Below are 24,354 nucleotides of genomic sequence, written 5' to 3' on the forward strand. Positions count from 1 at the left end.
TTGGGTTCATCGTGGTATGCTCTTTGTGCATAGGTAATGCTGTCAAACAGACCGAAATAACTGTTATCTTTGGGAGGAAATTAAATTATTCAAGGGCTAGATGAATAGTGGTTAAAGATATAATTTTATAATATTTCTGAAAGAATATGCCCTTGCAATTTTGTTACTTTTTAAAATATGCATTATACTTAAAACAGGTGTTATGCAGAGCTCTGAGAAGATTCAGTTCCCAATTTCAGTATTTACTTTTTTTTTTTTTTTTGGTGTACAACTATCTGTGAGAATATTTAACAGTGAATTTTCATTAATTGGGAACAATTGAGAAGAAAGCAATATTTACCATAGAGGGTTTTTTTTAAAATCTCGTTCTCATTTAGTGTTTGCAATTGAAGAACTCTCACTCTTTCAACTAATTTACCTTTCTGTGATATTCTTTACTCCTAAGGAGCTCTTTTTCTTTTTTTTTCTTTTTTTTTTTTTTTACTGCCTTTCATCCCATTTCCTTGTAACAGCAAAGATTTCCAGTACCTCCAAAGCATTCCTTAGAATACTAAGGATGACCTCTGAGTTTGTGTCATAGCAGATTTAAGTAGCCCTCCTTTTAGGTCGTGGTAATTAATGAAAATACTTAGCAGGAGAAATTCATGGACCCATCAGAAAACTCTTTGATCAGCTTCTACCTATGTGACAGTCCCCAATTAAGCATGATTTTTTTTTTTTGTCTGCCATTTTATCATGTTTTTTTGTTCTTGTGTTACATCTCATCTTTCTAGTTGTAGCAAAATTCCAGCAAGTCTCTGGGTAAACGGATCTGTTTGGTTTTTTAGTGATGAAAACTATTAGATGAATGGAACTGAATAGGTGTTACCAAGAGTAATTTTACATATATCTCTATAAATCTTTCCTTAAAAACATACATTTTATTCTTCCTTTCCACAGTCTAAGGAAGTTGAAAGCCACATGTCCTGCTTGCTTGGAAGTTACAGGTAATACCAGCTTCTTGTGAGGCAAGGGCACTCAGTATGGACTTCCAGAGCCAAGGTCCTGTCCCAGAGAGCACATGGTTGGTAACAGAGGAGGAGGTTCTAGGTAGGGCTTCCACCTGGAAAGCAAGGATAAGAGAGTCTTCCAGATAGCACTCCTGGTACATCTACCTGGAAAACTCAGTAGTCAACCTGGAAATAGTTGCTGGAATCCAATGCTTTGTCCTTCCTACAGACTTCTCCAGGTAAGAACGCTGATCACAGCACAGTATTTTGGAAAAGAAGCTTTTCAAAGAGACTCCTGGGCTCTGGATCCAAGTGCTTGGAGGCCCTTGTGCCAGATCAGGGGTGCTGCTGTGGGGCAGGGCCTGACACGGCATAGGTGGCTTCCGCCTCATGGTCAGGGATTTCAGGTCCTCTTTGTGAGGTTGTTTTGCAGTCTGGCTCTTCGAGTCCGTTCTACAAATGAGGCGTCTAATTTCCTTTGATTTTCACTCATTTGATACCTTTAGATCACTGAGCTCGTTTGCATGGTAGTGACAGGGGTCATGGGGTTTCAACTGAACATCAACAACATGTTACAATACCTGACTGAGCAGACCTTTGAGCACAGGAAACAGCCTGTAGAAACAGCAAGGTGGTATGATTTTTGAGCAAGTGTTTATGATGCTGTTGTTGAAATACGTTACTTTTATTTAAAAATACATACTTCGAAAAGGCCTGCCAGAATGAGTAAACACTTGGGAAACTCAAGCTATGGAGCTCACCCAAAGTGAATATTGAAGTAATACGATCACTGCCTCACATACCTTCCGTGTATATGGGAAAAGCTTCTGATAACAAAGGCTTGTTAGATAATGCCATAAGGTGATCTGGAACTCTGGTAGCCAAATCTAGACAACTGGACTAGCAGTAAAACACATCTTTTTATCAGTGAGTGTACTAACAGAATCACAGAATCATTAAGGTTGGAAAAGACCTCCAAGGTCATCGAATACAACCTTTGACTGATCTCCACCTTGTCCCCCTGCCCAGAGCACTGAGTGTCATGTTCAGTCATTCCTTGGACACCTCCAGGGATGGGGAGTCCACCAACTCCCTGGGCAGCCCCTGCCGAGACCTCACCACCCTTTCCAGCAACAAATTCCTCTGATGTCCAACCTGAGCCTCCCCTGATGTGACTTGAGGCCGTTCCCTCTCCTCCTGTCCCTTGTTCCCTGGGAGCAGAGCCCGACCCCCCCGGCTCCCCCCTCCTGTCAGGGACTTGCAGAGCCAGAAGGTCCCCCCTGAGCCTCCTTTTCTCCAGGCTGAGCCCCCCCAGCTCCCTCAGCTGCTCCTGCTGCTCCAGCCCCTTCCCCAGCTCCGTTCCCTTCCCTGCACACGCTCCAGCCCCTCCGGGTCTCTCCTGTTGAGGGCCCAGAACTGGGCCTGGCCCTCGAGGTCCCTCAGCGGTGCCAGCACAGGGACGGGCACTGCCCTGGGCCTGTGCCCACACCGTGGCTGGCACAGCCCAGGGGCCACTGGCCTTCTCACCCCCCTGGGCACACCCGGACTCTTGTCCAGCCGCTGTCACCAGCACCCCCAGGGCCTTTCCCAGCTTTGCAGCCCCTCTGCCCCAGCCTGGAGCTGCAGGGGTTGGTGTGACCCAAGGGCAGGACCCGGTATGGGGCCTTGTTGAACCAACAGTTGCAGCTTCCCTGGGGAACGTGGCTGATTCTCCATCACTTGGAGTCTTTCAATCAAGCATGGATTTGTCTCTAGAGAGGGAGAGGCTTTTTCAACTAGTTGTTGTTCTGATACACAAATGAGCGGTGAAATTGACTTTTTTTTAGACAGGACATGAGACTAAATGATTACAATTGTCTCTTTTGGAAACAAGATAAAAGTCTGATTTATTAAAATTCAAACTGGTTTCGGCAGGGAGAGCTTTTCTTGGCTTGTATGACCTTTTGCAGTGTTGTTTTTCCACAGAAAGAAGAAAATCTGTAAAGAATCTATAATTAATGTTCACTTCTTTAGGCGCATGATTCCTTTCTACTGTATTTGCAGGTGTTCTATTTTTTGTCCTGCAGTTCTAGCTTCATTTTTTTTTACATTCATTACTTAGCTTCATCCTAAAGTTTCCTGCTGCATATCTTTCTCTTAGCAGCTCTTTGGAAGTTGAGTTTATTACAAAGTGTTCTTTTCCCTCTCTGTGTATTGAGACACCTATTCCAAAGCTTGGGTGTCTTTCTTAGGATCAGATTATAATTTTTTTCTTATATCATTATTTCAGCCTCTGGGTGATTAGTAGTCCTTCTAATCATAGTGATTTTAACAGTAGAAAGGAATAGGCTCTTATCATGAGACACTTTACATTAGTGTCCCTATACAGCATTTGGTCAAGCATGTGGACTTCAGGATATAAAAAATTGTTCTACTCACTAACCATCACCCTGCCACTGTATAAAACAAAGGCAACTTAATTAAGAGAAGAATTATCATCATATATATATTTGGAGGAAAGATTAGATATTTTTAGCAGATTTTTTTCTGTGTGTTTTTTTATTTATTTATTTTTAAGTGATCTCTGTGTTATTTCTATGCTTAGTATGGTATAATGTCTAACTGAGCCAATGAGATCTTTGAATACTAGAAACTGCAAGGTGGTACCTTACCTACTGGCACAAACAACTAGTTGTCAAATGTATCTTTTTTTAGTTTTGTTTTCCTTTACTAGTAATCCCTCTCCTGCCTTGGCTTCATTAAGCAGCATTATGCTTTGTTGACTTGCACTTTGGCAAGCTTATTCCACTTCCAAGAAAGTGCTGTGTTGGACATTACTACTTCCCTGAATTCTGTGTCAACATCTGCAGCTTCAGAAACTTGTTCTAAGAGGACAGTAGCCCTTGCTACAGTAAAATAGTCATGTACTGCCCTGTCAGTGATGAGTACTTCTCAGAAGGTGGAAAAGTCATTTACCTTCTGCCAACCTTTTCTGCTGAAAAGGAATTCTCTGTATTTAGTTATGGAACTTCCTCAAGTATCTCTGGGAAAACTGTGGAGCAGATAAAATCTCTCAACAGCTGTATTTCTGCATCAGCATTAACAACTTGTGAGGCACTGGATTATTATAGTTAATTATTGGCTCGGACCAACTCAAGTACGTGTGGTGGAAGGGACAAGTTGAATCTCACAGAGGTGGAGTGGTGCCCTGTCCCACACCCAGCCCCTGTGAGCCCCTGGGGGCAGCCTCGGAGCTGCTGTCAGTCCCTGCACAGAGGGGGCATTGCCCACACCAGGCCCTGGAGCCCCTGAACCAGCCTGGGCTGTCTGGCACATGTAAATCCTTCCTGGGGGCGGGGGGGTGACCACAGGGGCCAAAACAAATCAAAGCAGCGCCACGTGCTCCCCTTGTGTTCAAACCCTGCCACTTGGACATGGGGGAGCTGGACTCTCGTAGGATGCTGGTGGTAGCCATAATTTTCTCTTGTTTCTCTCTTTTTTCTTTACTTCTTCTCCTAACATCCTTTCTTAATATTTCGGGTAGCTTGAGACCAGATGGGCTGGATTTTGCTGAATCGTAGAGGGTTAGCATGTGCTAAGTCAATGCTTTGTGGAATGCTTTATTTTGCTTGAATGTTACCCTTTAAACTTTTGTCAAGTTCCTTTGTTTTCTCAAGTTTACCACTAAAAGTATCTCCAGAAAAAACGTGTGCAGCTTTTCTCCTTTGCACTCTCTCTTAAGGTGTTAAAAGAACTGAAGGCCCTTCTAATAATCTGGAGGGCGGATGTTGTTGGAGCCTTCTGCAGTTTTAAAGTAAAACCCCCTCCGTGAGCTCGTCACTCGGGGCCCAGGGTCTTGCACAACTGGGACAAAGAGGCCATTCTCCTTTTCCAGTTTTAAAAGCGCAGCAGTTTCCTGGCTCAGGTCAGTACCTCTAGTAATTGGGATTCCTTATTGCTGGGTTCTTAACCCCTGTGGTTAACGTGGGGGCTGCAGGCAGTGGGGCTGCACAGGCCTGGGGTATGGCATATGGTAGGTGCCCCCCTGTTGTATGATGTGACATGTACCTGCACATCAGTCCCTTGTCACAGACACTAGGTGTTGATCATGTAAGGGATTAATGTCCAAATGCATGCTGAGTATGACTGGGTGGCTCTTGAGGACCCTTAAGAGCTCAGTTGAGTAGACACAGCCATTTGTTGGTTGTTTCAGAGTACCAACCTCCTTTGCATACCAAAGCAAGCAGCCAAATATAATCGCATAAATAAATGAAGACAGCGACTTCCTGGAGTGCTTGAGGAAGTTGCTGTATCCGGTGATGAAGGATACAGTAACGAAGGAAATGGATTCAAATGACTTTCTGATAGGGAACGTCCGTGAGCGAAATGCTGACAGCAGGCGCATGCATCGAGTCCTGCCTGCCTTAATGAGTTGCAGGCACATCTGAAGCCAAAGTTGAGTCTATATTTCTCATCGTAGTGTCTGTGCGAGCTTGTCACTGTTTATTACATTAACCCTTTGGCCAGATGATTGCAGAAATACTGCGTACTGTCAGTACTTGACAGGAAGCAGCCTTTGAATCATATATACAGAGTTAGCATTTGAACTTGTACCCTCTCTGATTTATTTGCTGCTGCCTCAAGAGTTTCTGTCTGTTTTAAAATCATGCCTGAGTTATATTGGTACTGGGAGATATATTATGGCTTAGTTGTTCTGTGGCTCCATGTTTCCTGTCCCTTACAGCTTATCTTAATCACCCTTAGCTTAACTAATGTGCAGCTCACTGTTTTGGCTTCATTTCCATTAAACTTATGCCCATGTAATAAAAAAATCTGAAAATTTTCTGTGAAGTCAGATGCTGGGCAAAGTCAGCTGTACTTGTTTAGAATTAAACTGCAACATCATTAAATCATAACATTCATTTACTTACTGCCAGCTCAGACATGCAATAAGGAATACATCATCTGCTATTCAACCACAGCCTTTGTATGGCTGATTTGTAAGTGCTTATGTGAAGTTCAAGACCAAATGAACATCAGTGAGCTCTTGCCAGAAGTATGAAATACGTCTGTTCACTATTCAGGCTCCATGATGTGATCACAAACATCAAACATCACCTGGCTTCTCTTTTGGTGTGGAACAGCCTGGGCACTGGAACTGTTTCAAGCACAAGGAGATAAATAGTCAAATAAAGGTAAGACTAAGTATGGGTGAATTAGTTCAGCCAAAACCAAAAGTAGCTCATCCCCTAATTGGAGTTGACATTTTTAGTGCAGAAGAACATACAATTAAGAAGCAATGTTCATGAAATATGTTCTGTTGACTGATGCTGAAGTTCAGAGCCTGATAAATGAGACATTCTGGTTTTCATCCTATTTCTTGAATGCTGGAAACATTGAGGCTCATTTTAATGTTGCTCTGCACTCTTCCAAGGGAGGAAAGCCTTGGGGTACAGTGACTCTGACTTTCTGGGGTTTGAGACATAGAAAACGGCTGCTGTTGGACTGCATTATTTTAGCAAGAATAGTTGAGGTCCAAGTACGTTTTTTTTAAATTGGAATCATGGATAGGATCACAGAGAGGTTTCTGAGCTGCAGGGAGCCTTTCAAAGACAGAATATAGGAGGGACTTGTGCCTCCTCTGTGCTGGATTCCATAGGCTTTGTGTACTTGAAAAACAAAACTATACCAAATACTGAAATTTTGGGTGTTCCCACACCTCTCATGGCACAGCTCTACTCGATAGTTACTGATTCTGTACATGTTTCAATGACTGGAACCTAGTTTTTAACTGTGGCAGGTTCATAGCAGGAATCAAGGTTAGGTAAGTCTTGGAGGTGCTGTGACACTAAGTTGGAGGCTGCAGACTTCCTGTGTCTGAGCTTTTATTTCATGACAAAATCAGAACAAGGTTGACTGCTTATCTTTTTTGTAGCCTTTTTAACTATTTTTTCCTCCAGCAGAACTTCTTACAAAAGTGTGAATCTCACAAATAGAGAATCACAGAACCATTAAGGTTGGAAAAGACCTCCAAGGTCACCGAGTCCCCCCTGTGCCCGATACCCACCTTGTCCCCCAGCCCAGAGCACTGAGTGTCATGTCCAGTCATTCCTTGGACACCTCCAGGGACGGGGACTCCAAACCTCCCTGGGCAGCCCCTGCCAAGGCCTGACCACCCTTTCCAACAACAAATTCCTCCTCCTGGCCAACCTGAGCCTCCCCTGGCACAGCTGGAGGCCGTTCCCTCTCCTCCTGTCCCTTGTTCCCTGGCAGCAGAGCCCGACCCCCCCCGGCTCCCCCCTCCTGTCAGGGACTTGCAGAGCCAGAAGGTCCCCCCTGAGCCTCCTTTGCTCCAGGCTGAGCCCCCCCAGCTCCCTCAGCTGCTCCTGAGGGTTGAGGCATTTACATATCCCTGTCTTCTGTTTCAGTTTCATCTGGTGCTGATGTTTGCCAGCACAGAGGTGCTGATGGTAAATCTATCAGTTCTTATCATTCCAGCGTCTCCTCACTCTTACTTTTGTGTGGCATTTTGCTGAACAGCTTTGCATAAAATGTCTTGTCCAATTGGAGTCCGCATCTAGTAAGGAAAACAATTTGGTATGTGGAATATATTACATTGTTTCTAAGCAAAGCAGTGAAAAAGTGGATTGCACACAGTATGTGTTAAAGACCACAGTGCCTAGCGAGTGGATGTGGAGGTGGTTGTTTTTTCTTAAAATTTTCTGTCATTGTAATAAGTTAGAGTATTGGGTCCTCCAAATGTGGTTGTGTATTCCATGTGTCACTGTACAACTCTCTGATGTACCTGCAGTGTTCTGGTCACCCAGGTCACAAGAGAGAAAAAGGAAAGATGCAGAGAAGGCTGAGAAGAATATATAACAGCCTCTATACAGGAGGAAAACTACTAATCTGGATTGTCACTCTTGAAAACAAGGTAAGAGGAGAAATGAAAGTGGTCTAGAAAGTCATGAGGGGAGAAGGAGCAGATAATCTGAACATAGTTTCTCACTGTTCCTTGGAGTTAAAGCATCAGGACAACCTTGTAAAATTATCAGGCATGCGGTTTAAAGCAAAGGAACCCCCACCCTATTTTGTCATGTCATGGAATGTTTTGGAGGCCTAAAAAATAAATATAAACAGAGGCCAAACATACTTCATGAAGGTGGGGGTGAAAGAGATGCTTGTAGAGAACACATGCAGTCAAATATTAAGCACAGGGCTCTGTACTTCCTACGACTTCAGTTTCAGAAACCTCCAGGCTACAGATTGCTGGCATCAGGGAACAGTAATTCTGTATACTACTCACTTGTCTTTGTTTTGCCCTGGTTGTTTGCTGCTGGCCAGTGTCAGACGTGACATTGGCCTGTGGTGGCCTGTGGCTTTACTCAGTGTGACATTTCTCATTGTACCAGTGTGGAAATGTACTGCTGCTCCAAGACCTTCCCATCTAAACAGGCAACCCAAAAGGTGGGGGAGTGAAGCAGGTGCTTGCAGAGGTAAGGTGCTGTGGTCATGGCTCTGCAGGAAACAAGCCACGTGTATGTTTGGAGAAATATGTGTGAGTTTGTGGGACTTGTTTTCACTTTGGAGAGAGGAATCTGGTCTAACAAAAAGCCAGAATTTCTTACAAACCCGTGAGGTTTTACTTCTGCAGATGAAATGAGAATAATTTGAGACAGTTTTTCTTGTGAGAAATGACTCAATAAAGCGACTTTTCCTTTCAGTGATGAGTTTTCAGTTTAGGTGAGTCCAAGCAGTCATTTTTGGTATTACAGCTGATGCTCTTTAATAAAACCAAGTCCCATTTCTCAAGCTGATTATTCTACTTGGCTTTAGGATATAGAGCCTTTGGACAGATTATTTTTAATGTTATACACCTTGCTAGGTTTGTGCCACCACATCACAGTGGTTATGAGTGTGAGTCTTAAGAGCTCTGCTGTGCTGTTTGATTCAAATTAAATGCATTGGAAGAATTCTTCTTTCTGAAAAAAGACTTGATTTCAATGAATTGGGAATGTGAATTGCCCACAGCTGGTGATGAAACAGTTTTCGTTCTCATTTTAAAGATGATACAAACATAATCGTGCTGAGCTCTGCAGACACCATTAGTCCCACTGCAGTTTTTCCTCAATTTGATTACTTCCTAATCTTTTGGATGAAAAATTGTAAAGACAATGACAGTAGAACATAATCAGGAGTCAGTGGGATTATTCATAATACTCCTGCTACAGTTTTCTGCCTACCTAAACCAATGGATTATTTCTCAGCTGTTACCAAACCAGAAAAGAACTGAGGTACATCAGCCAGTGGATGAACTTTTAGAGTACAAAAATGATGGATATACGTTTCTTGTATGTATGAGTTTACTATAAGAAGGTCTGCATGAGATTAGATGTTTTTATATGGCAAATTCTCTCCTTCTGTTTAACTCTTAGTAATCTTATGATTCTTACAAGTACTGCAGCATGGAAAAAATTAAATAACGTTCTGTTGTACAACTTATTGGCTATTTGTTAATCGTGTTACCTCTAAAATATTCAAGATTATGCATGTCACATGAAATTTCTCAGATTAAAATCTAATTTTAATCTAAAAATCAGTGCTAATGTTGTAATGGAAATGGCTTAATGGCAAGCTTCTTGATTTTGTGTTTGGTTTTGTTTGCTTGTTGTGTTGTGCCCTCCACGTTTCCAGGAGAAAGCCCCTCGTACATTCTCTTTTCTGTCCTTTTGGAGAGGACAGGACTCTCATCTCTTCTATTGCCAACTCTTTGAAATTACCTATTCAGTACAAGTTCTCTCCAAAATATTACCAGATCAAAACAAGGAGAGTGCTAATAGGGCAAACAGAAATTATTTCCATGAGTAGCCTGAGCTGATGCTTCGCAAAGCCCAGTGCCATGAAAACCAGAATTCTCTGGCCATTTGCTGGGCAGCCTCTCCCTGCTAAGTAGCCAATGTTAATATATGTGGTGAGCCTTAGCAAACTGCTGTAAATAGCATCAGGAGAGAGATGTTGCTGTTCTCTCAGATGCAGTGTGGCTGCTGGATTTATGATGCATTTAATCTCATCAGTTACCTGCAGTGTAGACACAGGTGTCTGCTCTCTTAGTTTTCTTGTCCCTGGAAAGAACAGTGTATTTCAGAAGTGCAGGTGTAATAGAAGGGTTGGAATGTCTGGAGCTCACAGTTGGCAATGGCACAGTTGGGAGTCTCTGGGGCACGTGTCATTGTGGGAGTCTACTCTGGACCTCCCAGCCAGGACCATGAGCTGATGAATTATTCTTTGAGGAACTGAGGGACACTTCCAAGTCAACTGCCCTTGTCCTCATGGGGGACTTCAACTTGCCAGAAATTAACTGGGAGCATCACACAGCTGGAATAACCTGGGCCAGAAGATTCCCGATAAACCTGGATGACAACTTTATGGAGCAGGTCCTAAGGGAGCTGACTGGGAAAGATGCTCCTTCATCTGCTGCTTGTCAGCAGAGAGGGTCTTGTGAGTGGAGTGGAGATTGGGGCCGTCTTGGCCACAGGGACCACGAAGGGATTGACTTGAGGCTGCTCAGGGAATAAGGTCCCCTGAGAAAATGTTTTTACAGGTACTGGGGACCATCTGTGTTGGTCACTTCTCAAACCTCACCTCCTAAGGGCACAAGAGCAGCAATTCCCAAAAGCTGGAGGTCAAGCAGGGAAGGCAGAAGGTGGCTTGGCTGAGCAGGGATTTTCTCTTGGAAATAAGGCAAAAAAGGAAAGTGTGTGCCCAGTGGAAGCAAGGCCAGGTGAGATGGGAAGAATTCAGAGATGCTGCTTGCCACTGTAGGGAGAAGATTCATGTGGCTAAAGCTCAATTGGAGATGAAGCTGCCAGAAATGTGTGGGACAATAGGAAGTTTTTTCAAATGTGTCAAGGGCAATAGGCAGTACAGAAATATCACTGGCCTGTTCCAGGATGGGACTGGTCACCTCCCAAACAGGGACATGGACAAGGTAGAGGCTTTCTTTGCCTCTGTCTTCAACAGGGGTGATGGACCAAGGGGGTCTCAGTACCCTGAGCTGCAGGACCATGACTGCGAGAATGAGCAACTCCCAGCTGACCTTGCAATTGTGCGGGATCTGCTGCTCCAGCTGGATCCCTACAAATCTTTGGGCCCTGATGGGATTCATCTGAGAATCCTCAAAGAGCTGCTGATGTCATTGCAAAATCTCTGTCGATGGTTTTTGAGCTCTCTTGGGAATCCGGAGAGGTCCGAGGTGACTGGAAGGTGGAGAATGTTGTCCTGCTTCTAGCAGGACCCTGGAAACTCCAGGCCTGTCAGTCTCACTTCAGTGCCTGGTAAAGTTATGGAGATTATTCTGGGAGGTATTGAAAAACACCTGAAAGACAACGCTGTCATCAGTCACAGCCAGCACAGCTTCAGGATAGGAAAGTCCTGCTTATGAAACCTGATTTCCCTCTGTGACAGGGTGACCCACCTGGCCGATCAAGGGAAGCCAATTGCTGTCATCTTTCTGGATTTCAATGAAGCTTTCAATCCTGTCTCTCCCAGGATCCTTCTGGACAAACTGTCCATCCCACAGCTGGATAAACACATCCTGTGCTGGGTGAAATGTTGGCTCTCGGGTTGAGCACAGAGGGTGACAGTGACTGGGGTGACATCAGGCTGTGACCTGTCCCTAGTGGGGCTCCACAGGGCTCCATCTGGGCCCTGTGCTCTCCAACATCTCCATCACTGACTTGGACACAGGACTGGAAGGGACACTGAGCAAGTTTGGAGATGATCCCAAACTGGGAGGAGCTGTTGAGTCCCTGGAAGGCAGGGAGGCCCTGCAGAGGCAGCTCAACAAACTAGAGAACTGGATGATCACCAACCATATGAAGTTCAGCAAAGTGTGAGAACGCTTCCATTTTTTTTAATTTATATCAAGAATATTAAATATTGCTTGGTATTTCCTGTTCAATTGTTCAAATCAGTGAAAGAAAGAAAAAGCTCATCTTCTCATACAGCACGGAGAAAGATTTAAATGAAAGATGTGGACACTGTAAATAAAACAAAATATTCCAAAACGATCATTTTTTTAGTCAGAATTAAGAACGTTTCACTGGTTTTGCTTGAATGAAAGTGCACTTTTTTGACTGAAGTTCTGTTGCATTATTTGTATTGGTGACACAATTTTCTCTTTTCAGCTAACTCTGGAGATAGTATGAATTACTTTTTTTTTTCTTCTTAGGAAATGGAAATTTTTACTATCCAGGTCCACTTTTACACCTCCAATACAGGGCACTTTAAATGTTCAGATTTTCAGTTGCTGTGTGACTTGTGCTTAAGGGTAGGCAGGTTTGAAAACTGAAATATGCCAAAGGGAAGTGCATGTGAAAAACCGTATTGCATCCTTGATGTCGTAGGTTGGCATGAAAGACCAGGTTTATACATTAGGCTCTTGTATTATTTTGTCTTTCTAAAAGCAGGAATGCCTTTTCTCCAATTCATCTTAAATATTGAGGGGAGGCAGGTGGAAATTTCAGTCACTTATGTTAACAGAGTGGATCTGGCCCAGTTTTATGTAGTGCTAAAGACAAATGATGATTTTATCTCCCTTCTGCAACAAGACCATGAGCACACTGGGCTGAGTATTCCAGGAAGAATCAACAGGGTAGTTTTTAAAGATATGGATCTGGGCTCATTTTTACCAGGCATGCCGGGGTTTTCTTACAGAAATGCTCAATAAAGAACGAGTTAGCTCATGAAAAATCACAGAAGAGTTTCCTCAGTCCTCATAATGCTGCAAATTACATTTGGCCAGTTGTGAAATATTGTCTGGGAGACACTAAAGGTCTTGATACACATTTTCAATATGTTATTGATTCCTCCCTCTCCAAATGGTTTATCATCTTCAGTTATTTAATAGATAATCCTAACTGTAATTTAAATAATTGCCTTGAGGCTGTTGAAAGCTCACAGTGAGACAGCCACCACAGTGCGAGGGTTGTGTTGATCAGAGAGTATTGTCTGAAGCAAGAGGACTTGAACTAAGAGGATTCTTTCTGGTAGAATGAATTCTCAAGAGTTATGTCTGATGTAAAGGGAGTACTTATTTTGGAATGTGGTTCAAGGCATTTTTCATGTTGGCAGTGAAGCGTCTGTTGTGCGAATTAAGGATTTTGATGGACTTAGCTTTCAGAAGACATCAGAAACCAAAATACTGGATTTGGGGCCTCTGTGTTTAAAAGAAACATGGTATCTTGCTTCAACTTCGAAATCAATTGCGTATTTCTGAGATGTATCTTCTCTGGTACATGGTTTTAGTTGTTATGTTTGAAAACTGCAGATTAAACTGGAGTTGTGTATATGCAGTTGAGCCAGGTTAGCTGAGGACACTGGTTTTTTGCTCTCATTCTTCATACGAGGGCAGATAGAGTTTGAGTGTAGCCCTTACATTTCTCAATTTTCATTTTGCTTTAATAAGTACAACAGTTCTCACCTGCCTCTTTCAGTCCAATAAATATCTTGTGCTCCAGCCAGGAGGTTTTTTTCCTTTTCCTTTAGAGTAAGCTCACCCAAATCTGTAGGAAAGTTTTTTCCAGCAACAGAACTGAGAAACAGGTAGCAGAGTCTTCTTCAGGATGCTTTGGGGTGTACTGTGTCCCAGGATTTTAATGTGAAGGCCAGTGCAAAGCATCTTAGTGTTTCCCACTCAAGAGAAACCAAGAGGTAAACAGTTCTAGAAGAGAGGAGCCAGATAATAATACTGGCTCTTCCATATCATCCCTGACTGGTTAGAAAAAAAGAAATGTGTACACTTCAAGCCTCCTGCTGGTTCTGTAGTTCCCAGAGTATTTTGCAGTGAGGTGGTCAGTACAATCAGTAAAAATAACCCTGGAATTATTTGGTTTCTTCCATTATTGCTGTTTTCTAGCAGCAAAGGTCTGTTCCCCCAGGCTTCCATGGGCTTAGAGAGCCCATGTGTTATCTTGGAAGAGTAATCCAATCTGGTTGCCTGAAACAACCTCCAGAACATTACAACAGTCCCTTTTAATTGTTCTTTTTCATGTATTTGGTGTTGAGGCACTGTACCTGCTGTCCTACTCACCGTGTTGCATCCCGCCTGTGCTCTTCTTTACCACCCTTTGGCGCAGCAGGCAGTCATGGGAACAGCTCTCACGTCACCAGGTTGTTTCATTAGCTTGTTCTGAATGTGCTTTTTTAGCCGTGTGGGGGAAAAACGAACATTATCCTTGGCTTCCAGTTTAAAGCTGGCAAAATACGAGTTTCAGTTCTTCCTCATGAGCCTCATACAACAACCTTAACAAGTGACACGACAACTACTTTGTATGCGTAAGCCTAGAGGGTCTTGTTCACTGCAGCTGAAATTCGTGGTGAACAGATCTTTACAACACGAATTCTAATGTCATAGCAGCTTTACACTGAGTGGTTTAATTTCATGCCAGCTTTAGATAAGATTTTTTTTTTTTATTTCATTCCTGTGGTGATTCAATAGCCTGTTGTTAAAAGTCAGCACTCAGGTAGGTGCCTATTGCAAGCTAGAATCAGAAAACAATCCAGTAGTGCTACAGCAACAGAAAAGTTATCATAATCTAAATGCTGCAATAAATAAGCGCAATGTTTGATGGGGACTGGTTATCTCTTTATGTCCTCTCAGCTTGTGCTCTTTGCTGTGACAGGAATTTATATATGAGACTTAGAACCAATAAAAAATATTTAACTCTTCATGGTAATCCTTCTAGAGTCATACATTGCAGAGAATTAAGATTGTTTCTGTTTCCTTCATCAGTGGTAATGTCTTAAAAGAGAGATCACTGTGGAAGTTTCCCTCCAACTGGGATAGTTTAACTGCAGCTATGGTGATACGTTTCAAGAACAGACATCCTTTTTATTTGCTCAGTCTTTGTAATTTTCAGTAGCCCGTTTGTTGAAATAAAGACCATTTTGGAACCAGTCTATATATTATTGAACACACATTTTGCTACCAAGCATACAAATAGGTGAATATTTACATACATAGTTTGTCCAGAAAAGAATCCTGCACATCTTTCTTATGCATGGATAGTTTATCCTTGTTTCTTTTCTGCAGATTCCACCATTACTACTGGAGCTTTTTAATCCCTGTGCTTTGTGCACCTGCCTGGTACCTAAGAAAGTCTGGAATGACTCGGTATTGAGAGCAAGGAGAAAATGTGGGGCTGTTTATACACCAGTCTGTGTATTTACACACATATCAGCAAAAGCAGGAGGCTCAGAAAACTAAGGGAAGCAACAGGACTTGCTCTGAACCCATCATTTGAGGCATGGTAGAGAAATAAGAAGTTTGTCCTTAAGATCTAAGATCTCTCCCTGGATGTAAGAGCCTGAGTACATCTTAAGACGACTGGAGAGAGAGTCCTGATAAATGGAGCTGGAGGGGGAGTTTGGGAGGAAGAGATCAACTGAAGCTGGCTCTGGTCAGCTCACTGAGTGAGTAGTTGCCCAACCCCCAGGAGCTGGAGCACACCTTCTCGTTAGGGACAGAGGATTGACTGCTAAGGATGGATTAATGAAGGGAGACACTGGGAGAGCATGAGTCCCATAGGCCCTGGTGTATTATCCTTCGTACCTTCATACCTTCCACTCCTGGTCACCAACATCCTCCTGAACTCTTGGCTAATAACAGCGATTACTGTTTGCTTGAGTTATCATCCAACAGATGATAACTCAAAATTGCTTATGGCATAATGAATTTTGGGAGCCCTCCTAAAACACAGTGCAGTAGTTATCTGCCTATTACAAAGCTATTTGAAGACATTTCAGGCAGTGGGCTTGGCTTTTCTTTTTTACCTTGCCTGAAAGTTCAGATGGTCCGAACACTCAAAAGTGGGTTTCCTGTCTTGGATATGAAATGGCATTTGTAAAGCTTTGCTGAATGGTCATCTTAAAAGGCTTGAGCTGCAAGCTTTACCTACTGCAAGATACTATTTGAGAAATATGTCCTTTAGAATTTAGCTGGCATTTAATCCTGGAAACCTTTGTCATGTAAGAAATAGTACATTGGATTTATGGGGGGCTTTGGGTTCCCCCCCCCTCCAAAGGTGTATTAGTATTTTCATTTAAGTTAGCTTTAATTGGATGCTCTAGTGAATGGTGAAGTTGCTCAGTAGCAGTATGCTGGTGTAGTTGTAGTGAAGTTGTTCAGCTACATTAAAGTATTCTCCATTACTTGCTTTATTCTCCTTAAAAGTTTCAATTTATCTGAATAACCTTTATTATAACTTTTATGTCTTTGGAAGCGCTCCCTTCAAATAGCTGTCACACCCTTCTTGACATCATGATTTTGAGTTTAAAAGTCCTGTTACTACTGTAAGATGCTAAGTACAGAAAATGGGGATCACAAATTATTTCGTCTCCGTTCTTTCTTTTCTAATATATCCCTGCACATTCATTTGATCTCTGCCTCTCTGAATTTTCACAAAGTGTAAGTCAAGTCATCACACAACAGAGTGCTGCTGTTTATATTTTACATTTAATCTGATAATAGGGCACTTTAGGTGTTAAGAAATTGAAATGACGTTCCTTCACCCAGCTCAAAGCTGAGCAAAAACACTCTACGCCTTAAGCCGAGGTTATGTGAGAAGTTGACCTTTAAAGCTTAAACTGCAGTAAAACTCTGTTTCTAAGCAGGTCTTAAAGTAGATGGGAAGAGATCAGAGACATCCAGTTGAGATCCTTAATTTTCCTTCACCTTCTGCACCACAGAGGACTTTTTCCATGTTCTAGGGCCTCACTTTGCCATTTGAGGAGACATAACCTGTTGTGTTTGTGGTTTTGAAGCCAGGTAAAACCCGAAAAGTTAATAGAGCAGTGTAAGGATTAGAGAGAGTTAAACGCAGAATAAGCTTTAAGCAAGGCATAGAGAACTCATTATTAAGCAATAGTGGAGGCAATAAATTCACTAAAATACAGGTCACTCTGACATGAGGGAACACAAGCATGGACAGAAAGAACTAAAAATGCTAACACACACAAAAAGGACATATGGAAGAAACACAAAGGGAGATGAGGAAGGGGACAAGCCCAGTAATCAGGTACCCTTGCCAGATACTGAGAACCCCTGCCAAAAGCACGAGGAAACTACCCAAATTAGGAAGGGTTCAAAAGTTTATGAAGATGATGGTGAAAAGGACACGAGTTCATGATGAAGGACGACAGGAACTCCCACCAAAGTTCTCCCCAAATTAGAGACCACGCCTCCAACTCCGCCTCGACTCCGCCTGATATGAATATTAAAAGTAGATGTTGCAAGATAATGAATATTCATAATATGTGATGTAATTGCTTGGCAAAAAGTGTATAAAAAGCTCAATTGTAAGTTTCTCGAGCGGAGCAGTTTGTCCAGGGCGACCTGGCTGTTCCCCGGCCGTGAAATTAAATACCTCCTGCTTATTGACTGAAAATTCTGTCTCTGAGCAGTTCTTCCGAGCCTTCTTTGGGGCAAAAATTGGCATCAGTTTCCTTTCCTCACTGCATCCAGGGTTGGACGACAAAAGATAGTGAATTTGATCTGTCAGGCCCATACATGAAGAAGTTCAGGTTGAATGCTCTGATTTTGCTATAGAGGTGCTTCTGTGGCACGTAGTGTAGCATTTTCAGAAATTTTCCTGTAGCTTTCTCTTCTTTTGGAGCAAGCTGTATATCCCAAATAGCCCAAATCCTGCAGGAAGCTTTACTTTAAGCAGATTAGTCCTTTGATGAAAGAATATTTAACTGAACTTTTCTCCTGGCTCTGCAGTGTTTTTACATCTTGGCGTATGAGATGGAATAGTCAATGAGAAGTCCTTTGGAGGTTGTGCTGCTGGGAGTAGCTTGGCTTCTGCGAGGAGATCTGGTGTCAAAGGCTCGCTGTACCAGGTGGTTAAAGTACTCCAGTGTTGCTGAGACTGCCACTTTCCTCCTCCTTCTACAATTGGCTGGACTTTTGGTGCTTTACATACGAAAATTGTTTGAGAGTTGAACTTTGGGACAATTTTGATTACCGTATTGGAGGCATGTAATCTACCATCAAGCTGTTCAGATTTAAGAATTTAAAAATTTGGATTACAGTCTGAAAAATAAAGGTAAGTTCCCAGGAATTTAATTTATTTGCATCTTCTGCTTATTTTCTTTCTCCTTGGGTTAAGTGCCTATTAGAAGAACCAGGTGCCATTGTCTGGTTGTTGCCAGGTGACACCAGAGGTAGGGAATGGCTGTTCCTAAAGATTACTATGTTCTATGGGATAATTTGCATTAAGGGATACAGGGAGTTAACTGTATAGATCTCACTGATTTAAAATTGGAGTGATGATCTTCCATTCACTAACTCATCCTGCTGGAGTTTTTCAGACAACATAATCAGGAATGGCATCTACTGTCGTACTCTTAATATCCTCCAAATCACAAGAAAGAAGAGAAGGTGATCAGTGAGCACTGTTTGCTGTGCCGAACATGATTTTAGAGACATCTACCATTTCCCACTTCAGTTTCTTGTTCCCTGGCAGAAGGATGCTAATCAAATCATTCCATGGCCAGAAACAGTTTCTTATCTCTGATCATGCTAGTCACCCTCTCCATGTTTTTCCAACTCTGCTGTACTCCTTTGAGGTAAGGGGGTCAGAACCATAAGTAGTGACTTTATCATTTCTGTTTGGGAAACCCTTCTTTGTCTAAGTTTCAAAACCTTAATTCATTTTGTATTGAATTGGTCTTGAACTTCGTTAGCTCTCTCATAACTTCTCACAGTAAGGAAGTGTCCAAGGCCAGGTTGGACAGGGCTTGGAGCAGCCTGGGCTAGTGGAAGGTGTTTCTGCCCATGGCAGGGGTTTGGAATGAGATGGGCTTTAAGGTCCTTTCCAACCCAAACCCATCTGCTATTCTGTGATAATTCCCTTTTGGAATACGTGACATTTTGACTCAAGGATCAAGTCCACTGTTGACAGAGGAGGTATTACCTTCTGAAGAACTTGTGTGGGGAGCGAAGAACAGGAACAGAGAGGAGAAGAGGTAGGGTCAGGCAAAAAAGCAGAGTGGCAACATTTGTGTTCACCATGTTCAGAAGTATGTGGAAGTTTCTGCAGTGCTGGGGGGAGTCCCAGGAGAGTCACTCCTTACACAGGAGTCCTGCTGTAAGGGGCTGCTCTCATGCTCTGTGTGCAGCTACCTGTGAGGGGTCTGGCCATCCTGTTCTCTATCCCTAGCTTTGTAATGGAAAGTCTATGGGAACCCATCAAAGCCAGGGTGTTGCAAGAAGCAGAAGAAAGAACAAAACAAAAACCAGGTGGAGTCAAGTAACTATTACTAAATGCTGGAGGAAATAAATGCTAATGTCTGGCAACAAAATTTCAGCAAACAGCTCTCTGTAAGTTGTTTCCCAATGGCAAGCTGAGCAGAATAAAACTATTTGTTGGCAGACAGTGATACAGACAACCTAGAGGTAATTGGATATACTTCCTGTTAGGAAATGCAGAGTGTGTTTTGCTGTGTGAGATGGTCCAGCCAGTGATCCTTGTGGGTTTGCTTTGCTTTCCTAACAACAGAACTGGACCAGTGGGAACTCAGCAGAAAGACTCAGCAACAGAGAAGAGTATTGCCCACGGCTTAAAATCTGTTCAAAAGAATTAATGTCCAAATAAAAACAATCAAGAAACTTTATATTGCCTAGGTCCATTAGGGATAATTAGCAGCACTGGATAATAAAGTTTTGAAAGCCATGTTAGCCCATAGCTAGCACTTGACAGCTGGTGGTATGCACAGGGAATGTGGCAGTAGCTGTTCTCCCTTTCTGTAAGGGCTGGGAGTCTATAAAGTTGAGGTGTTTGGTAAGCAAGTACATTAATTATCTGCTACTTACTCCTGTAAGATCTTGGGATTATTTGATCTCTGAGGGGAAGAGCACCGACAAATGAAGATTATCTGGACAGTTGCAATTTTCTTGTTTAAAGTTGTCCCCAATGAACAAATGCTTGGACAGCTGTGAATTTTCATCTGGACTTTCCAGAGGAGACTTTCTAGCCCAGTGTGTCCTGCAAGTCTGTGGGGAGATATATGCAGCAGGGCTTGAGGCTTTTCACCTTCTCTGCACACACCAAAAGAATGATAAAATAAAAGCTAAAATTTGTGTTAGTCCCGCTTTATAATTCACACATTTGTTTCTTAGAAGCAACCTCATTACTTTCTGAATGTGACTTCTGGTAATCTATTTTTCTACGAACATGTACTTCAGATGTTTCTCCAAAAGAGAGTGTGCCAGCACGTGGGTTAATTAAGCTTGTAAAGGTGAAAGCAGCCAGCCTTTCACAGGAAAGCAAGTATTTCTGTCCAGCCACAGCTCAGGTGCTCCGTCTGTCTGTCACTGGGGGCAATAGTCTCCCAGCCAGCTGGATAGGTACCGTTTTACTCCATGTTTATTCACTGAATATTTTCACTTTGTGACTGTGGTTTACCAAAAATGAAATAGGTTATTTAGTGTGTCAAGGAAAATCTACTCTCAACATAGATTTTCACTAGTTCCAAGGCGAGGCTACACTGCATAACTCATTGATCTTTCTTCAGGGCAGAGAATTTCTTCCCTTTTTTTGGATGTTTTGCCACTTCTCTGTCATTTTAAACTCTTTGGACCAGTGCATGACAGCTCTATATCTAAAAAAGGAATGTGTAAGGTGTTTCTATGACTCCCATAAAACAGTAAAAAAAAAAATTTGAATGCACAGTAACTGGCATCAATATCAGTCACTGTAGTCAAGAATCCTCTCTATGCCAGTAGTCAAGTGCCAGATGTTTCAAATATATTAAAAAAATAAATAACATTTGAATTATGCAATGATGTGAATTTTGCTGTAATTTTTCTTAGCCTAGATGCCTTGTTGATCTATTTTTTAATGTTCTTCATGGTTATTTTTATTTAGAATAGCATAATAAGGAAATACCTTAGTGTTTTAAAGTTCTGCTGTTCTTTAAATCTCATTTGTAATTTGTGGTGTAGAATTTCACAACTGAATCTTGCAACTTTATAAAGAAGATTTTTTTTTTACATGCTGCATGTGGTGTTACATCTTAAATTCATCAGTCACACTAGTGCTTTTGTTTGAAGGATAAGAACAGCTAATCAATGTCGCTAACTCACTATTGAAATTAAAAATTTCGAAATTAAACAAGTGCACACATGTGAAAAGGCTCTAAATATCTTTGAGGTTTTTATTACCCTTCTGTGGACCTCTGCTATTTCTATTATATACCTTTCTTCTCTGGTGGTATCAGCAAGCTCTGGTCTTGATAGGTTGTCAGCTTCTCTAATAGCACAGTATTTCCAGTGCAGAAAACTGAATTTTTTTCTCAGCTACATTTTTTTTTTCCATTTGAATTGTCCTCTAGGTACAGTAGTTTAGGATTATTTTTCCTTCTCTTTGCCTCCAGAGAACATGAGACAAACTGGTAAGTTTCCTTGTCCTTCCTATTTCAAACTGGTTGCTAACACCAGGAGGGAATGCCTTGAGTTCCAGGGCTGTCTGAAGGAGGGGATGGTTGGAGGGTGGGCACTGGGTCTGTGGTGGTGGCAGCAGGAGCCTCTGGAGATCAACACATTTCTTCAGTGGATGGAATCCTCACAGGTGAGTCCTGTCAGTGGTGGGACAGCGTGCATCCCTCACCAAGGGACAGGGCTGCTTGCTGTAGGATGGTTCTGGAAGATGTTTGCTGGGAAATGTGTCCTCTGAAAGGTGTTGGGAAACAGCCACATCACCGATGCCTGGAGACGGAGCAACGTGAGTGCGGTGCTGAATGGGAATGTGAGCACAGAGAGCAGGGCGTGGGCAGCACTGGGAATTTGGGTGTGCCCACTCAGCCCTGCTGTAAAGGCAAACTCTTGACAGTTGTGCTTTATAAATATCTTCTATATATACGGTCATGGCTTGTCACAGATCACCACAGCAGTGAAGAGGCACTGGAACAAGCCAGCATCTAAGCATCTTGGAAGGTCTGTGCTTGGTATTTTGCATGAAACACTACAGAGGTGTTCTTAACTTGGCTGCAGCCTCACAACTCTTGTTTTAGCTGGTGATATTTGCTCATATTAGTCTATGTTCAGTATAACAAGGGATAGCAAATGATATTAGGCACTGATCTCTCTGTGAGCAGGGACAGGACCGAGGGAACGACAGGCAGCTGTGTCCAGGATGGGTTAGGCTGGATTTTAGAAAAAGTTCCTCCCCCACAGGGTGGCTGGGCACTGAACAGGCTCCCTAGGTCAGTGGTCACAGCACCAAGCCTGACAGAGCTCAAGGAGCATTTGGACAATACTCTCAGGTGGAATTTTTGGGGTGTCCTGTGCAGGGCCAGGAGCTGTACTCAATAATCCTTGTGGATCCTTTCCAGCTCAGCATATTCTATGATTCTATTATCCTCTGTATGTGAGAAAACTCCCATCCTAAGAACATAGGGACTTCTCCAATGGAGATAAAGTGTGAAAATGACGTGGCTTTTCTGAGGGCCTCTGGAAACTGGAGTCCTGGAAACAGGATGCTGACGTGGAAGGAGAGCAGTAGGAGCTGCAGGGCCTCACAGCCCAACCTGTTTGCAAAGCTGCAGTGCAGGTACTGCTCACACAAACTACCTCTCAGCAGCAGTTGCTTTTCTGTAGTTCTGAAGCCCAGGTGTTGTGAGGCTTCATTCAGGAGACACAAAAGGCACTGTGTGCCCAGTCACTGACAACAGTGCCTGAGGCGTCTGGTCCCACAGTTAACGTGTGAATGAGGTAACACAGATATTACCGGGTGATGGAGAGCTCTGTGCAATGTGAATTTGAAGATACCAGCTACAGAAATGACAGGAATTGCTGTTGGTTCAGTATAGAAGCAGATAAAATCAGATATGGTAAATAAGCACTGCACGAGTTGCCTAGGATTTTTGAACTGTGTGGAATTGGCAAGGGTGCCTCATGCATAAAAAAGGACTATTAAAATGTCCAGATTGCAATGCAAATGTTCTAATTTTATGCATAGTTTCTTTATTTTGGCTGGATATTTGATTGTAGATGCCCCTGCAGATACCTTTGAAAGCAAAGCTAACACTGCTCCTGAGAGTGGTGACAGGCCACCTGAGGTGTCTTAGAAGACCTTTGAGCAAACTTTGTTTGCTGTGCAGGTGAGGACCTGTAGGAGAGCAACAATCTCAGAAAAAGAATGACCTTCTCTTTTCCCAGTGCACCAGAGTACCCAGCCACGTGCTGAGTGCCTCCAGGTCACGGAAACAGAGAACAGCCCAGGTTGGAAGGGAACCTGAAAGATTATCTGGTCCAAACTTTAGTCACCACCAGGTCACTGGGGAAAAGGAATACTTTGATGAGGCTGTGGATGGGCCAGAACAACAGTCAGTGTAGAAGGTGCCACATCTACCTCCAATTTTCCTTTGGTTCTCCTTGTTGTGTCCTTTTAGCAGTCTCTTTGGTGTGTATACTCAACAAAGGAAATTATGTGTTCTTACAACTGGCTTGTATTTCCAGATTTAGGAACTTTACCTGGCAGCATAGAAGGCCAGGGACAAAGTTTTTCTTTGCTTGCTGAGTCAGCCCAGAGGTCCCTCAGAGCAAAATTATATAGGTCTGCTAAATGAGATCTTAAAATGAGAATACAGAAACAACATTACAGCTTTCAAATCTTTCTGATTGAAAGCTCTAACTGTATATCCAGAGGGTGAATTATATTGCTTTCATACTATCAAGCTTTCAGGACCCATTCGAAAATTTGCTTGAAACAGGACCTCTTTTCAAAAGAAAGGAAGGGAATGCTGAAGTAGTTTAAAGTCACTGTGAGAAATAAAGTTAGGACTGGCAGGCTATAAAAGTGGGGGTTCATTATGCTCCCTTCTACTCTGCACAATAGAGACCCAACCAGAGACGTGAGTGAAAGTCAAAGCTGGTCCTTTCAGCAGCAGTCCCTGTGTGAGTGATGGGCTCCTGGGTTGGGAGCACTCACCCTGCTCCAAGAGGCACCTGCTCGCCTCAAGAGCAGAGGTTGGAGCACCTGCCTCCTACCTGAGGAACTGCAAATGAACATCTGCAAGTGTTTTCTGAGCAGTGGCTTTCTTCTTACAGACTTCATGTGTGTGCTGGTTTAAAGGTAAACCAGCAGGGGGAAATGAACTCAACTCAAAAGAGAGATCATAAGTCAGAATAACAATTTAATAAAAAAATACAGTAAGTACGATTGTACAGACGAACAATTGGTTTTAACCCACAAAATCTGAATGCATAACCCAGCACCCTGGGGCATGAACAGAGTGGTGTTCGTTGGGCCCCCTGAGTCCAAAGTAAAAGGAGAGGGGAAAATCTGTTGGTGAGAGTGCTGTTGCAGTCTGGTCAAGAGTGGTG

At 42.8% G+C, this 24,354-nt stretch overlaps 1 long non-coding RNA gene across 1 annotated transcript; it reads left to right on the plus strand.

Moving 5' to 3' along the window:
- The first annotated feature begins 940 nt into the window (after window positions 1-940).
- On the plus strand, window positions 941-7,948 carry LOC116790446. Its single transcript, XR_004358362.1, has 4 exons — window positions 941-1,228; window positions 4,711-4,893; window positions 6,053-6,163; window positions 7,796-7,948. It is a non-coding gene; the product is annotated as an uncharacterized LOC116790446 (long non-coding RNA).
- The last annotated feature ends 16,406 nt before the right edge of the window (window positions 7,949-24,354 follow it).

This window comes from Chiroxiphia lanceolata, chromosome 8 (assembly GCF_009829145.1).
Source record: "Chiroxiphia lanceolata isolate bChiLan1 chromosome 8, bChiLan1.pri, whole genome shotgun sequence".
Classification (NCBI taxonomy): domain Eukaryota; kingdom Metazoa; phylum Chordata; class Aves; order Passeriformes; family Pipridae; genus Chiroxiphia; species Chiroxiphia lanceolata.